The following is an 8,498-nucleotide window of genomic DNA, read 5'->3' as shown; positions in this document are numbered from 1 at the left end:
ATAATCATTAGATAATGAAAAATTTTATTTATTGTAATTATTGTCCAACAAGTCCCCCAATAATAATTTTTATTTCAAAAGCATTTTTTCAAAAATTTAATTTTTATTGAACTAAAGATTTCGTTGCACTTCCCATTTCACTCCACTTCTTTTAAAGAAAATTTTCAGTAAAATCAAAAAAAAAAAAAGGAATATTATCATTGGCAATGCAGTTCCTCCAAGCCGTGCAGAAAGATAAGAGCAGAAATGTGACATCCATTTATTCTGAGGTAAGACTTTAATTCTGATTGTTTTGCACAGGGCCAAAGACCGATATTTCGGTTTAATTGTATTTTCTTGTCACTGAACGGACTTTAAATTTTGTGAAGAATTTATATTTGAGTCAGATTGCGAATTTCACATTTTTGTTGCCATTTTCAATACCTCTCATTGTGGGCGAGGTTACAATTAGCGCAATGTCCATCAGCATTTCTAAATAATATTGCCATTTTCTTTTAAATTACTGTGGGGAGGTTACACTCGGCTCCCATTTGTATTAAGTATTGTTACTTTCTTTCAAATTTCGGTGGGGAGGTTACAACTTGCATACCACGTTCTTCATATTTCAACTGTGTGATGCTTGAAAACATTAGTTTGATTCCACATCGCTACGGAATCTGTACAAAGACAGATCCTATTAACAGGCATATAGCAAGAAAACACAAAGAAAATCAGGTGTCTTATCTCCCTTGTTTACACTTAGTGATACAACAAATGCAACTGCTAATTCACTGTATTGTACACTGTCTGTATAGTTAGATGCAAAGTTTCTTCAGACGGTCATGCATTTCCGAAGCAACAACCATTTTTGACGATTGACGGGCGTATTAAATTATGAAATGTCTTTGCAAGATGCGAATACTGTCGTACAGAGGCTATACGACTGACTAGCAAAATATGGAAATTACTATTCAGGCTATGCAGAATACAGACATTGTCCTTCAGTATCACCCCAAAGCCAGGTAGTCTGGCGACGAAAAAAAGTCTCTCAGTGTGCGGGAACCATACGATTTGTATGCAACCAATATGGGACGTAAACAATAGGACATATGGAAGATTTTGACAACTGGTAATAATTATGGATATTATATGCGTTACAAATTAGAGCGAATAGTAACTGTGAAGAATGTGGTCGCAGAAACTATCAACAGGAACTGAAATTCGCTTTACTAATTACGATCGTGATGTGCCGTGTTACCTATTTACGATGTGCCATCAAAGATACGTACCAATATGCTGCACAAGCGCAGTCTCCTACATCTACGGTAGGAGTGAACAGTTCTCCAGCAGCCTGGCGATCTACGAATTTGAAAGTTTCGAACATTTTTTACAAAAATACTTGCAGTGTGTCCTAGGAGCTAAAATGTTGACATTATGTTTCTCGCGGCAAATTCTTCCTACAGTAAATTTTCAGAGCTGGTTTCGGCATTTCGGATTGGGCAGTTCTCGTCTTACGTGGAAATTGACCGCTGTTGGGTAGCGTCCGCAACGAATGTCAATCACGACTAATTTTGGGCCCCTTGCACTGTCTGGCCCAAACACAAATCCCCCATGACCAAATAAAAAACTTTATGCCCTTGTAGATAGGATTTTAACGTCCCTAAACCGGTCATGGACTGATAAATCATTAGTACAACAGATGTGTATGTCTTTAAATTACTTAACATTGGAAAAGAGACAGCTCAGTAAATCCAATGGGAATATTAATTAGGTGTCACATAGAACCACGACAAAACACTCACGAAAAGAGGTACTGTTGTAGGCAACTGGGAATCATAATATTAGGACAATTATGATAGTTAGTGACAGAAGAAAGCAAAAAATATGTATGAAATGAGCTATAGTTATGATGTAAAAAGGAGGATGATATAGTAGGAAACATTGGTAAGTTTTTAACTTGTAATTTTGTTCACATAAATAAGCTGATGTACCTTACATAAACTGAACTAGAAACAGAATGACAGTGAACGAAATCTTGATAGATATATTTATGCTGACTGTCGAAACTAGTAGCTCAATAAATAGCTCAGTTGGTAGAGCACTTGCCCGCGAAAGGCAAAGATCCCGAGTTCGAGTCTCGGTCGGGCACACAGTTTTAATCTGCCAGAAAGTTTCATATCAGCGCACACTCCGCTGCAGAGTGAAAATCTCATTCTGGAAACATCCTCCAGGCTGTGGCTAAGCCATGTCTCCGCTATATCCTTTCTTTCAGGAGTGCTAGTTCTGCAAGGTTCGCAGGAGAACTTCTGTAAAGTTTGGAAGGTAGGAGACGAGATACTGGCAGAAGTAGGGCTGTGGGTACCGCGCGTGAGTCGTGCTTCGGTAGCTCAGTTGGTAGAGCACTTGCCCGCGAAAGGCAAAGGTCCCGAGTTCGAGTCTCGGTCAGGCACACAGTTTTAATCTGCCAGGAAGTTTCATATCAGCGCACACTCCGCTGCAGAGTGAAAATCTCATTCTGGAAACATCCTCCAGGCTGTGGCTAAGCCATGTCTCCGCTATATCCTTTCTTTCAGGAGTGCTAGTTCTGCAAGGTTCGCAGGAGAACTTCTGTAAAGTTTGGAAGGTAGGAGACGAGATACTGGCAGAAGTAGGGCTGTGGGTACCGGGCGTGAGTCGTGCTTCGGTAGCTCAGTTGGTAGAGCACTTGCCCGCGAAAGGCAAAGGTCCCGAGTTCGAGTCTCGGTCGGGCACACAGTGTTAATCTGCCAGGAAGTTTCATATCAGCGCACACTCCGCTGCAGAGTGAAAATCTCATTCAGGTTCACTTAGAATCTAACGACGTGTGTTCCATCACAATTTTAATAAAATCATTCGGGTACAATTTATAAATCTTTTGCAATTGTCACAAATTGCGTTGTAACTATCATACACCTCCTACCAAACGTATTACTTACACGGACGTTAGTGTTGTTCCTAATATTACGTAGGGAGAACCGTTTGCTTTAGAGGGCAGTCTCACATGAATCTGTCCATTTACACATCGTCATCTTCTCCATTCAGTATTTAGCCATGAGATTACAAACGAAATGTTGTACCTCAAAACATTTCATAAAAACCTTATTTACGCCAGTAAACAATTACTGCATATATCTGTTATACATTCATCTTAGAACTTCTTTTCACACTTGTTAAGTCTATCGTCTATTGTGTAAACAAAACCATGGATGAATAAGTTCAATGCATTTTGTAGTGACAGGCGATTCCACATGATATAAAAACCACCAATTACTGGTTGTGATTATCTTCTTGAGGTCGGCAAACTGTAAAAATAGATTTTCATAATATTTTCTTCAGTTACTTACATACCACTGCTCCACTCAGCAGTCATTAACAGTGCGATGTATCTTAAAAGGTTCCTTCACCATTGCAAGTTATGTCCACGCATACTGATCCATACTATTTTTTACTCGAGATAACTCCATAAAATCATAAAAAGAAATATTCACACAAAATATTCCGAAGCTGTGGCTAGTCGTCATCATTTTTATTCCAGTTAACAACGTAAGGTCACAATTTTATATCCTTTCATGGAAACCATTTCTGTGCAGTTTCCAGACACTGAAGCCCATCAGATAAAGATTCGGTGGTTCCTAGGATCGTCGTAGGTCATACAAAAATGTTAAATGTGGACTAAACTCTGTGAGTTTGCTCTTCTGTAGTACAACTCTCTTCTGTCAACGGAAAACCTAATGCCTGAGGATGCAGCACCCTTTCACAACTATTCCAAACCAGCACAAAATAACAACAGGTACTTAGAAAAATGGAAACTTTAAAAATAGTTTGGAGTAGGCACTGAAACTACCAGAACCTGATACGCAACTTGCCTTCACACTGAAATCTTTTGGACAGAGTGTGCGTAATATAAAGTAGACATTATATCTCACATTAAAGAGGACTGAAAATCACATTCCACCTCTTAAAATTGTCACGGAACTTGATCAAGTGACAATCATCTCATTAGCACTAATGCCATAACTGTTCGGAGACGAAAGGCGATCAACAAACATGAAACGTGTTTGTCTCTATATTTTCGCGCATATTGCAAATAAGCTATCTTCAGTTTATCACCTAAAGAAAATGTGGGTGTAAATAATAACGCAAAAAATGGAACAGTCTGAAGCACTATATATAAGTGCAACATTGAATAAAGTAGTATGTTAGTGTTACCAACGACGTTCGTACACGGGGTATATAGGAGCAAAGACAATGAAGGGGTAAATACAAATACAACAAAACATCGTAAAATGTTCGTTATGGCAAAATGGCTACGAAATGTTCGGTATCACTTCTGATCATCAAGTTCTTATCTGTGGCCTGATCGTATAAATTACTTGATACATACTTTCTGTCTTCGGAACAAGTTATTTTGTATTAACTTCTCTACTTCTATGCTGAGACAAACCAATGATGTAGACAAGAAGTTAAAATTACAAGAATCTGATCCAAACGGAACTGCTGTAAAATGAACTTACGAATCCACTATAGTCGATGATGTTACCTACTAGACTACCTTGCTGTCACATGATTTCTGTCTTTTGTCTCGGCTGTCATAGTGTCTCTTTAAGGATTACATATTTGATGCATCATTAACTGACATTTAATAATAAGGGTGGCGTGTTCGTGAAAATCTTAAGTGCGCCTTTACCTCGAAAGGGCATATTGAAAGTTACAACGAAAAACAGATAAATAAGCCAAACTAAATATGGCGTCTCCTGCATCGATTCATGTTCATCTGGAACAGATGCGTGCTCTAGTTTTAACGTCCTCCACGATATGGTCCCAAAAACCTTTGTTCTACTAGCTACCAACATTTGTAATCGAACCAGTTTTGTCATTTTACTCAACGTCTAACAAGGTAATGGTCCAATAAGACATGTCTAAACCTACCCTGACATTTTTTACAGAGGAAGAAGACAACGTAAGAAATACGCTGTCAAGCTAAGAGGCACTGCTAGTATTAAAACAAAAGCTAAAAATTGCCAAATTCGTAGCGCGCTAGGCGGCGGTAGAAATGTACAACTTTACTGGCGATATAGCAACAACGCATTCCCAGTTAGGCACACACACACACACACACACACACACAAACACACTCACACACACACACACGCACACAAACACACGCGCACACACGCGCGCACACACACACACACACACACACACACACACACACACACACACACACACACACAGCCGAGGTTGGCGGTACATTTCTAAACAGGAAACACTACATAACCCGACCGTAATTTGTAAAGGACGCTTCAGGTTACCGTTCATTGGCAGTTTCTCTGACACTACAGTACACAGTTACTATCTATTCGAATTAGCCACCCAACTAATATATATTACAAATTATCAATTGCTTTTTAAAGTATCGGTAACTATTGTCAAACCAGATAAAGCTTAATTAATATTGTGCTTTCTTAAGGCAGTAATGTGGAATCCAATTAACGTTCTCAGCAACGATGAAATATGAAAAACGTGGTTTCCGTGAAATCACCTACTTCTCCTAATGGCCGGCCGTGGAGGCCAAGCGGTTCTAGGCGCTTCAGTCCGGAACCCCGCGACTGCTACGGTCGCAGGTTCGAATCCTGCCTCGGGCATAGATGTGTGTAATGTCCTTAGGTTAGTTAGGTTTAAGCAGTTCTAAGTTCTAGGGGACTGATGACCCCAGAAGTTAAGTCACATAGTGCTCAGAGCCATTTGAACCATTTATTTCTCCTAAGGACGTGTGTCATTTGTTGGTTGATTTCCTTGACAATCATTCAAATCATATCGACATTTCGGTTGAAATAGTGGCTCTACGTTAGAGGAAATAGGAAATAGCTGTGACGATTCCATGAATTGTGGTTCCAACGTCGTCAGCTGTGGCAGTAACAGCTCTGAAGAAGAACACCTTCCAAACCTAAGAAACACACACACACACACACACACACACACACACACACGTGCCGCAACCACATTCAGCGACATAGGAAAGGCAGTGAAATGTTGATTAAACGAAGGAGGGAAAAAACGGTTGAAGTTACTCAGTGTGCAAAGGCGTTTACGTGTCGTAAAATCGGAGAGTGAACTGTACAAATGGAAGAATGAATTACATGAAGTAAAAAATATGCGGCTAACGGAAACCCGAAACCATTTGGATAAAAATCTGTTGGAAGTATTTAGAACTGATCACGAGAGGCTATGCACCGTTACCGAAGGAGATCTACGATACTGGGCCCTACTAATTGCATCTGACATGAACATTGCTAATTTCCAAACTTCGTCGGCCTGGCTACGCAGGTTCAAGAAATCTTACAGAATAGGAAGTCGCAAAATTACCAAGCAGACGTGTAGAGCAGCTGCCAGTGATAGACACCGCTATAGGGAAATTAATAGCTGACGGAAAGACGAAACCTGCTGTTATGCCCGCAACTGCTGTTTATAACGCTGATCAGTCAGGTTTCATGAAAGAACTGCATGCACGCCTCACTTTATCATTTCGGGGTGAAAAAAAGGCGGAGTAGGTTGGCCAGTCAATGAATGAAATGACACATTCACATATGATGCCAGTGATAAATATCATTGGTTTACTGTTTCCGCAGCTGTGTGTCTGTCTTCTTCAACCGCAAGGCAAATTAGGACCAAAAATAAAAAAGAATAGACTGTTTAGTTGCAAAAATATTGTAATCTACGTATCAAAACCTGGAAAAAACGGCGAAGAATAACTTGCAACATTTAGTTCGAAACGTGTTCCTACCAGCTGTAGAAACTAATTCATTGCTTTTATCAGATTCCTGTTCTGGACATAACGACGCCTCTGTTTTTGTGGAGGATTACGGAAGATCTGTAGATGTAATGTGGGTTCCGCCTGGAACTACCACTGCGATTCAACCTCTCGATGAAGAATGTTTTTGTCAGTGGAAAGCTATTTTAAGGAAATTATAAGGCAACATACTTTCCGATATCTCTGTCTCATTTCCGGTTTATCAGTGGAACAGTATTCTTAAGCTCCAGTCATTTGTGCATTACCAGTTTTCTTCGTCACGCTTTACGATTTTGATCAAGTGTACCTGGTATGCAGCGCAATATGCAGAACAACGGATAGGACCATTTCTGATTCCATCTCAGTTCTGTCTAAATAAAACTAGTGGTACTGCGAAGTGCCTTGAGTGTATCAGCTTTTCCTTTGTCCGGTGTGCCTGGTACAAGAAAAATATTTGTTTTCGTCATTCAATAGATACCGCGCATTTCTGTGACGACTGCAGGGAATAAATAAAAAACTGTTTCAGTGGTAGTCAAGTGCACAACATTCAGAGATTATTATAAGGAATGGCCTACAGGCAGCCGGCCGGAGTGGCTGTGCGGTTCTAGGCGTTGCAGTCTGGAGCCGAGCGGCCGCTACGGCCGCAGGTTCAAATCCTGCCTCGGGCATGGATGTGTGTGATGTCCTTAGGTTAGTTAGGTTTAATTAGTTCTAAGTTCTAGGCGACTGATGACCTCAGAAGTTAAGTTGCGTAGTGCTCAGAAACATTTGAACCATTTTGAGCCTACAGGCATTTTTATTACATGTAGTGCTGCAAGACACATTTCATATCGACAAATTACAAGCCCTCATTGATGGAAGTCGTCTGTGACATCAGACACTGCTTTGATTTTATTTTCTCTGCTAGCCACTTTTATCAGAATTACATATACAAGAACTGAATTGATGTGAAGTTATTCAAAAAAATGTTTGTATAGTTTCGCCGGAGAAAACAAGCTGACAAGCACGAGCAAAACATAATTCTGCCTGGTGTACACGGTAGGGCTCTTGCATGTCTTTCAACTGGACGCCACTGCAGCTACTTGCGTCTTTGATTCATAATCAAAACGTCTTTGGTCCCGGGTTCGATCCCCGCCACTGCCTAAATTTTGATTAATAATCAACATTGGCAGCCGAAGACATCCGGCATAAGAAGTCAGCCTCATTCTGCCAACGGTCTTGTCAAAGAGGGCGGAGGAGCGGATAGAGGTTCAGGCCACTCTCTTGTCCTAGGGGTGGGAAATTGCCCCTAAAGGCGGGAGAATCAGCAATGGTCAACGACATGAGGATGCAGAAGGCAATGGAAACCACTGCATTAAAGACACGTAACGTGTATCCACAGGACATGTGGCCTGTATTTGAAGAAGTGTCATGATGATCTCTCCATTGGCAAAAGATTCCGGAATAGTCCCCCATTCGGATCACCGGGAGGGGACTGCCAAGGGGGAGGTTACCATGAGAAAAAGATTGAATAATCAACGAAAGGATAACGTTCTACGAGTCGGGGCGTGGAATGTCAGAAGCTTGAACGTGGTAGGGAAACTAGAAATTCGGAAAAGAGAAATCCAAAGGCTCATTCTAGATATAGTAGGGGTCAGTGAAGTGAAGTGGAAGGAAGACAAGGATTTCTGGTCAGATGAGTACCGGGTAATATCAACAGCAGCAGAAAATG

The sequence above is a fragment of the Schistocerca piceifrons genome, chromosome 8, assembly GCF_021461385.2.
Source record: "Schistocerca piceifrons isolate TAMUIC-IGC-003096 chromosome 8, iqSchPice1.1, whole genome shotgun sequence".
Taxonomy (NCBI): Eukaryota; Metazoa; Arthropoda; class Insecta; order Orthoptera; family Acrididae; genus Schistocerca; species Schistocerca piceifrons.
Note: the sequence above shows the minus strand (reverse complement) of the source record.